We start from the raw sequence: 9,489 nt of genomic DNA on the forward strand, positions 1-9,489 counted from the left end.
CCCAGTGCTGGGGATGGCACACTGTCCCCTGAACAAAATGAATTAAATGCTAGGCTGCAAATGAAAAGGTTTTGTTTTCTGAATTGTCTGGGTTTTTTTTATTTTTATTATTATTACTATTAAGTAGGAAAAGTGGCAAGCTGGGAATGGAATGGTGAGAGAGGGAGGAAAGGAAGGGAGGGAAGAAGGGAGGGAAAGAGAGAGATGATGAGAAAGAGAGGAGAGAGAGGGAAGAGAAAGAGAGAGGGAGATACACACAGACACATGCACACACCACATACACACAGAGAGAGAAGGAGAAGGGAGGGAGGGAGGGAGGGAGGGAGAGAGGGAGGGAGGGAGCAGATCCTTCCTGCAATCACATTCCCAGTGCTATTATGCTGCCTCCTCAACCCTTGGCCTGCAAGAGGAAGCAGGAGCTGGCTGGGCAGCCAGGAGACACTAGCAAAGGCGTGATTGATAATTGGCGACTGTAATTCTATAATTCATCTCTGCATCGCAGTGAAATTAAAAGAGTTTAGGTTCCTAAGCATAATGATCATCAATTAAACGCCAGGGAGATTTAGTGTCCTCATTTGAATTTTGTTTTATTTATTTAAATGTCTCTTTTGCTGGGTGAGGGGGGCAGCTCAGGGTGAGGGGGAGCCAAGTGAAGGCTAGCCCCCAGGCAACTTGGATCAGCCAGGTCACATGGGCTGCCGGGGGTGATGCAGGGCAGCGGGTTTTTTGAGACAGGGGATCCATCATCTCGGGCCTAATCAGTTAATACTGATAAACTGCCAGCAATAACTGCCAATTGCGGTGTTTGGAGCTGCGGGTTCATTCATTTAGGGAGTGCGATGGTGCCACTTTGGGGAAGCACTCCTGTCTCCAGGAGGGCGATGATGCATTTGGTGGAGGCAAAGGGGCCACTGCAGCCCCAGGGCGGTGAGGGAAAAGCTATCTCTCCTTAGCTTGAGAACGGTCCAACCTGGGGGCAGCATGATGAATCTGGCCTCTGCCTGGCCTTTGGGCCCAGGTTGGCACAGAGGTGATAGTGATGCGCGCTTTGATTTGAAAGTGGACTACGTTGTGGGGAATACACATTTCCTGTGCACACATCGGCACAGCCAAGCCTCAGGAGTCAGAGTATTTACTGAGCCCTGCCTCCTCAGCCAGGACCCAGTTTACTCCCGTGGAGAGAAGGGATTGTACTAGGTGGCCTGGAGGCGTCCTTTGTAGCTCAGTGTCTCGATTTCAGCTGTCCTTGGCTGCTGACCTGGAGACAGGACGTATAGCCCACCGTCTGCCCTCCTTGTCCACCCCACTTATACCCTGGGTGCCGCGTTTGCCACCTCTGCCTCTTAGAGCCAGCCCCTCATCCCTCCCCACATGGCTGTCCCTTTTTCTGGGTTGGTTATCTCTAAAGTTTCCCTGCATCCTTTGATTCTGACTTCTCAGTTGCAATCAAGAAACTAAAAATAGAGAGTAAAGGAAGCTCTCCAAGGGGGGTGGCTGAGGGTGGGCAGAGGCCGGGAAAGTGCTCTGGTTCCCTATGGGAATGAGACCTCATCAGCCCAGCATGGGGAGGAGAAATCTAATCCAGACCAATGACAGAGGAAGAGGCCAGAGGGGACAGAGCCTGATCAGCAAGAACAAGGGTTGAATTTGAGACAACAGTGTGTGTGCTCCAGAGGGAGGGCTGAGAAGCACGGCAAGAGGCAGCAGCTTTTTGGGTATGCTGGGTCTTTGTGCATGAATCCCGTTGCATCCCTGGCACAAGGGACCCTCTCCTTGAGCCCAGTGAGGGCTGCAGTCCTGGGACCAAGACCCACAAGGCCTGGGCAGAGGGGCCTTGTGTATCTCATTCATCTGCCAGAAGAGGGCACCCTGTTCTAATTTTCACCAAGGTACGCTCTGTGCACAGGGAAGCATCATGAAGGATGCTCCCGTAGTTACACGCTATTGCGCTGCTAGACAAACAGGACCCGCTCAGCCCAATGGGGATTTCTCCTTCAAAGCCTTAGGTTGCAAAGGAGTGGGCGAGATGTGATAAGATGGCCCTGGGGTCTTGTCAGGGCAGAGACTCACAGGCCTTGGGCTAGGATCCAGAGTTGGTCCACTGGTATGAGAGCCGAGGAGGGTGATCTGGGTTCTCAGACACAACCTCAAACCCCAGCCCCCCTCCCCGCCCTGGAGAGCTGAGTAGTGCACGAACTTGTGAGTGACTGTGGTATCAGGAGAACATACCTGATTACGGAACCTGGAGCCCTGAGCTGCAGTTCTAGCTATACTGTGGCTTTTCCCTCTGAGCCTCAGTTTCCTTCTCCTGTCCAGTCACAGGATATATTGCACAAATGCTCTTTAGCAGGGTGATTGGGGTTAACACTTTCATCTCTCCTGCACAGACAGAGCCAGTGGCAGAGCCTTATCTTCTGAGGGACAGTGCATAGGGAGGACATTATCACCACCCTTGTATGGCACTGCCTCAGAAGCGACATGTTTCCATGGGTTATTTTCAGGACCCATGATCCTTTCCCTCCTGGGGGACGAAGGGGGATGGCTGATACTGGAATCCCAGAATTTGCCAGTCTTTGTACCAGTGATTCAAATCAAGATAATGCCGTTCCACCTCCTCTCCATCTGAGCTCATTCCAGTTTCCTTGTTAGGCTGGTTTCTTTCACACTCAGTCCTCAAAAATGTGGTGATGTCACCAGGAGAAAGGGCCCTGAGGACCCGAGCCCTCCTGGGGTGGTTGCCTATGTCCCTTGCTTAGCTTTTCCCAGTCTTGCCCACAAGGCTGGCTATCTTCTTGTACTTAGTATAAGCACTTTCTTTCTCCCTTTCAGGGCTGAAGACCTTCTAGAGAATTGGGGGTGATATGAAGGTGACCCCCAGGTCTCCAAAAATGCTCACAGTATGTCCTTATCTCTTTCCATCCCATGTCAGGCCATCCACTCAGGACTGGTCTGCGGTCAAGGGCTGTTTTGTACTCCTCTGGATTGTTCTGGACTCTTTGGTCAGCTCTGTCTCTGTATTTCAGATGAGTTTAGAAGAGACAGGGCTCTACAATTTTCTGTGTAAAATCCACAAAAGCCACAAGCCCAAGTGGGCATGCAGCCCATCAAAGGCTTTTTAAAAATTACCATGCACTGTCCTTTTCTCTGATTACAAAAGCAATACATATTCATGGTAAAAAAAATTTGGAAAATACAGAAAAGCACAAAGGAAAAAATTCATCCATATTCTAAGCTCCAGAAGCACCCATTATTAACATTTTAGGTGTCTGCGTTGTCCCTCCCTTTCTCCTCATCTCTGTATCTCTGTCTTTTCACGGGAACCCCATGCAGCAGTACTATTCTGCCACCTACTTGGTGACATTTTCCCACACAACAAAAGCCATTTGATGAGTGTGGCCAGGAGTTTGGTCAGGGTGGTGACAGCAGGACTGTCAGAGGAGATCTCAATGCTGTCAGATCTGGCTCTGTGCCTTCCAGTAGAGGCAGAAGATCATGAAACCCATCAGCTGGAAGGGCAACCCTTGAGGCAGCCAGCACGAAAGCCAGTGATGGGAGGATGGTGGGAAGTTGAGCTTGTTGTGGTGACTGGCATACTGTATAGACCCCCTTTCTTCATAGGTTCTTGCCCTGGTCACATCAAGCTAGAAGGAGATGGCCAGGACACGAGGTGGTAATCCTTGCTAGGCCATAACAGAATAACACTAAAAGCTGGGTATGCTAGCCTGGGAGACAAAGGCAGGAATATTTTTGAGTTCAAGGCTATCCTGTACTTATAAGAAGGCCCTGCTTCAGAAAATGAAATTAAACCAAACCCAAAATACTCTTCAATGAGAAAGCAAAAAGAAACCATGGTAGTGTATACCAGAAATATAGCTAGAAATATGAAGGTCTGTTTCACCTCTGACCTGAGGTGCAGCTGGGTTCTGTAAATCCTTTCCAATGGCACAGGCTGAATACTGCAACAGGTGTAATATTTTGAATGAGAATGATGGAGAAGGGTCATCTGTCTATGTGTTATTTTCATTGGTTAATAAAGAAACTGCCTTGGCCCTTTAATAGAACAGAAAATTAGGTAGGCAGAGTAAACAGAACAGAATGCTGGGAGAAAGAAGCCGAGTCAGGCAGATGCCATGCCTCTTCTCTCCAAGATGGACGCAGGTTAAGATCCTCCCCGGAAAGGCACCACCTCGTGGTGCTACACAGATTGTTGGAGGTGGGTTAATCAAGATGTGAGAGTTAGCATGTAAGAGGCTAGAGCTAATGGGCCAAGCAGTGTTTAAAAGAGTACAGTTTCCGTGTAGTTATTCCGGGTGTAAAGCTAGCCGGGTGGCGGGACGCATCTACAGCCCCGCCGCTCCTACTACAAGAATGGCCCTTATAGGTTTGTATGCTTGAATACTTGGTTACCAGTTGGTGGAACTGTCTGGGAAGGGTTAGGAGGTATGGCTTTGTTGGAGGAGACATGTCACTGGGGACCGGCTTTGAAGTTTCAAAAGACTCCTAGCATTTTAGGTTAGTTCCCTCTGTTTCCTGTTTGGGGTTGGAGATGTAAGCTCTCGGCTTTTCCTGCCTCCATGACTTCACTCCACTCGTCCAGCCCTTTGGAACCATAAGCCCAGTGAAATGCTTTCTTCTGTAAGTTCCCTTGGTTGCAGTGTTCTGTCACAGCTGTAGAAGTGTGACCAACACACAAGGACACCTTGGGGTATTGGGTACTGTAGAGCTCCAGTTTTTCTGAGCAGTGCCTGCAGATCTGGGACCCCAGCAACTCAAACCCCTAAACAAATAACCATGGGACACTGGTCTTTCAAATTCAGGAATCCTTGCCCATCTCGTCAGTATACCACGTTCACCTTCTTTAAAGCATTCTGATTAGGCCAGCTGATTTCGGATGAGCCCAACTCTATTTGACTATATTTTTTTCTGTCCTCAAACTTAGCTAGTGGTCCTTTAACAATAAACCTAAATAACCTAGTTTTAAAAAATGACCAAAAGACAGAGACATTTGTTGAATGATGTAGACCAGTGGATGACAAGTGTACAAGAAGGTCTTCAACACCACTCATCCTTAGAGAGATGTACATTGAAGCCATGTGTGGTGGTTTGAATAGGTATGGCCCCTACAGACTCATGTGTTTGAATGCTTGGTCCACAGGGAGTGACACTATTAGGAGGTGTGGCCTTGTTGGAGGAAGTGTGTCACTGTGAGGGCAGGCTTTGAGGTCTCATATGCTCAAGCTATACCCAGTGTGGCTTCCAGACTCCTTCTGCTGTCTGTGGATCAAGATGTAGAACTCTCAGCTCCCTTTCCAGCACCATGTATGCCTGCATGCTGCCAAGTCCTGCCATGACAATGGATTAAACCTCTGAACCTGTAAGCCAGCCTTGATTAAATGTTTTCATTTATATGAGTTGCCATGGTCATTGTGTCTCTTCATAGCAATAGAAACCCTAACTAAGACACCATGTGAAACAATAATTTATACGCAGAATGGAGGGGAAAAAGGAGAGAGAGAGAAGGGGAAGGAAGAATTGGTAAAGATGTAATTGTAACATCATGTCCCATTTGGTAAGAATGCATAGGCCTGGTGCAGAAAACACCACCACCCTTCAAAAACTAAAAATCAGAATCTCCTGACTTTGGCAGTTGCCTTTCTGGGGACATTTTCATAAAGACTGAAACAGGGTTTTGAAGAGCTACTTATATATTCAACGTACAGCAGTAATGTCCATCATAGCCAAGTGTGGGAGTACTCTTTAAAGCCACAGGCAAGAGTAATAGAAAACCAGAAGGTGAAACTGTACTCAGCCCCGAGGAAGAGAATACTGCTACATGCTACAGCAAGGTAAGCATTGAAGATGTTACAGGTGATGTAGGCAGCTTGTGAAAAGACAAACCTTACAGGAGCCTATTAGCTTTTTCGTTGCTGTGACAGGATGCTTGACGCAGTTGATCTGGACTACAGGTTCAGAGGGTTCCATCCCTAGCTCTTGGCTCCATTTATTCCACGCCTGCAGTAAAGACAAACATCATGGCAGAGGGAGTCTGTGAAGGAGGAGCCTTCCAGAGGTAACTCATGATGGAAAGCAGAAGGGGTGGGGGGAAGGGGAGGGATAGGGGAAGAGTAAGAGAGGAGATAAATAGAAAGAGACCAAAGACAAAATAATCTTTCTTAAGGGCTCACCCCTATCCACAATGATCCACTTCCTCCAGCTAGGTTCCACCTGCAGAAATTTCCAGAACTTTCCCTATACCACTACCAGCTGGGGGAGGGGAGCACATGAGTCTTTGGGAGACATTTTATGTTGAAACCACAGTAATGGGGAATTTAGATTAGTCAAATTTACAGATTCAAAGTAGTACGGGGGGGGGTAACCTGGAGAGTGGGGGGATGGAAACTGGAGATGGGATTCCACAGACATAGAGTCTCAGATTTCAATTCTGGACATGGGTTGTGTGACAAGCATGTATGTAATACTGTACACTTAAACATGGTTGGGATGAGAAATTTATGTCAAGTCCCCTTAACTACAATTAAAAACAACAACAACAACAAAAGCAGCTGCTGTTGTTCCTGCCTTCTCTGGCCAGCCCAGCATGTGAAATACACTTTCTTCTCAGAACTCCTTGAAGTGATTACTCTTTAGGCAGCTGGGCCAGTACTCCAACCGGTTTCTTCTTTGTGTGACATTTGAGATTCCTTTTTGACAAGGCGTTTGAAGGCAGGGATAAAATCTTTACCTCTTTATTTCCCGCCCCCATGACACCTCACACTGTCTCAAGTCTAATAACAGTTCAATTAATATCTGCTGACTGGATCGTCACTTCTCTTGATGTGTTTTGGTCTTCAAGCTGGCGGGTGATGGATGGAAGAGCGAACGCAGGCTAAGGAGAAGGGCATGAGGGGAGCGGCCGCCTGGCTGCCAGTTTATTTTCCGCGCGTTGCCTGTGAACTGTCTAGGCAGCTACATCCCTCTGTGGGCAAACCTACTCATACCCGCATTGTTTTCACTGGTACATAGTTGGAGGGGGGTGCCGTGAGGGCTTGAATTAGATTAGTTGTAAGAGAATGGCAGGGTGGCCTCCGCAAAATTTGAGGCTGAAAAAGTCGGTGGACATTAAGCGAACCCGCCTGAGACATGTACCTACTCTGGAAAACAGGGCTGTGACTCCCCTCAGCCATCTAGCTCAGTGTCTTACAGATCTTCTGCCAGGAAGCTGTCCTCCTGACCTCTCCCCCCCACATCCCCTCCCACCTCCGTGTAAACTTCTCGGCTAGAATGGAGAACATTCTCTTGTCACCTTATCCCTTGTGACCTCTTTTAAAAATTGGACTGTAACAGAATAAAGATCCCTCCCGTAAGGTAACTGTAATTTTCCTCTTTGTAGGGTGGTTCCTCTGTTAAATTAATTGTCTGGTTCTCTTGAAAAGCAATCTTTTCCCCCAGTTCATGTTCCGTTTTTGACCTAACATGGCCATTCTTGGCCTTTTGAATGGGATTTGCTTCTGGTCGGGAATTGCATTTCCATAGCAACGCTGGCAGCCATCTTAAAAGTACTCCTCCCCTCCACCTCCCAGCCCGACTTTAACATTCTGTCTTCACTCTCACGCAGACAGGTAGCTTGCCTGAGCATAAGTCATGGGTGTATTTATTCTTATTTAGGAGGGTAGACAGCAGCAATGGCAACTCAGACCCCTGACAAGATGAAGAAAATCTCACAAACGGAGAAGGTGCTCTCTCTTTCTGGGGGCCCCAGGATGCTGCTTACTTTTGAGCCTCACGGTCTTTTTTTTTTTTTTTTTTTTTTTTTTTACAAACTTGGGGTTGGAGGTTTTCATCTTATGTCTGAGTCGCCCAGATCTTTTTCTCTAAGCAGGGTACCCCACCAAGCTAGAAGCAAGAGAAAGGCAGGTAGGTATGCTTGCTTTGAGGGATCTGTGTGTTTCAAGTTTGTTACTTATGGCTGTTTATGAGTAAACCATAAGAAGTGTGAAGTTTTTAAAAATTTAAAAATATACCCCTCAGTCCCCTGTTAGTGACTCTGAAGGATCTCTCTTGTGCACAGAATTAAGTTCAAATTCTGCCACAATCTGTTGGTTTCTGCCTGTCTCAACTTACCCACACTCCTGTGCCCTTCCATCCCCTCAGAGAGGTGATGAGCTCTCACCAGACGTCCCACCCTTGATGCTGATGCTGCCTTCCTGTACCCTCTACTGAAATCCTTCTCCATCCTCAAAGTGAGTTTTCTCAGCTGGCACGTAAAGTTGCAGAATCCATAGCCGTCTGGGGGGTGGCAGGTGGACCTGGGGCCACCGGAAAGCCATCCAGGCCAGTCTGTCCACTTAAGTCTGCATTGTTTGTCTCAGTGACCAGCTGGGGGCATTTTTAGGAGTGCCATGTTATAAAGAGGTTGGAAGCTCCTCTTTAAGGGCCCAGCTACGTCCTCCACAAGTCTCTCCTCCCCTCCAGCCAGCAGGCTTGATCTCTCCCGTAGGCACCTTCTCCAATCCATTAATCTGGGCAATCCACGTGTCCTCATCTTCAGTATTTACCATTTCTCCTACACATAACACTGCCCCCCCCAAGTCCACTCAACCCCCTCCATCCCCACCCCCCAGAGACTGACAGCTCTTTAGCAATTCCCTTAGTGTGTAGTTACACCGAACAGACTAGAACCACCCTTTCTTGTGTGAAACTGGGTCACCTTAAACGCGTGTTGATTTGAATTTCAACCATGGGTGGTCTTCTCAGAGGAGTTCCCTTGACACTCTGTTCTGATTCCACTGACCCTGCCACTCTTCAAACCGCTTCTGGAATTTCTCCGCTGGAACTGTTTTCAGAAGATCTATGAGCTGAGGAATAAAATGAGTCTCTTCTCTTTAGACTCAAACAACGTGTACTTAATTCTCATTTTGTTGTCATTGTTAGTCAACAAATATTTATTGAGCTCCAGGCACAAGGTTGTTTTCTTAAAAATTTAATATAAACTACTTGTCTACCTTATTGGCAAGATTTGGCTCTAAATAAGTTTGGTCTTTTTCCAGAAATCAAATCTACTCTCAGAACATTAAAGATTTACTATCTCGGAGCAGATTCACAACAAGGGAAACAAAGAAGGCAGAATTGCAGAAAAGGATGCAGACCTGTGACGATGGTGGAAGCAGCCCCAGCACTGGCATGAGGGACTTCTCAAAGTCCACCCTGCAAGGGACAGCAAGGCCAGGATGGTGAGCGTTGGCGCTGGCGGTGTGCCAGTTGCATCGCCGCTGCTGTGACCCATCACCTATGAAAGCAACTGAACAGGAGGTGGGTTTATTTTGGCTGGTGGTTTGAGGAGACACAGCGCCTCATGGCGCAGTAAGGCAAGGCAGTGGGAATATTAGGCAGCTGGTCCCATCATACTCAGTTGGAAATGGATGCTGATGCTCCACTCCGTTCCTCCTTTTGTCTTCTTAGACACTTCAGGATCCCAGCCCATGAGAGGGT

This window comes from Microtus oregoni, unplaced genomic scaffold (genome assembly GCF_018167655.1).
Source record: "Microtus oregoni isolate MIOR12 unplaced genomic scaffold, Mior012 000055F_ref0000237, whole genome shotgun sequence".
NCBI classification, from domain to species: Eukaryota; Metazoa; Chordata; class Mammalia; order Rodentia; family Cricetidae; genus Microtus; species Microtus oregoni.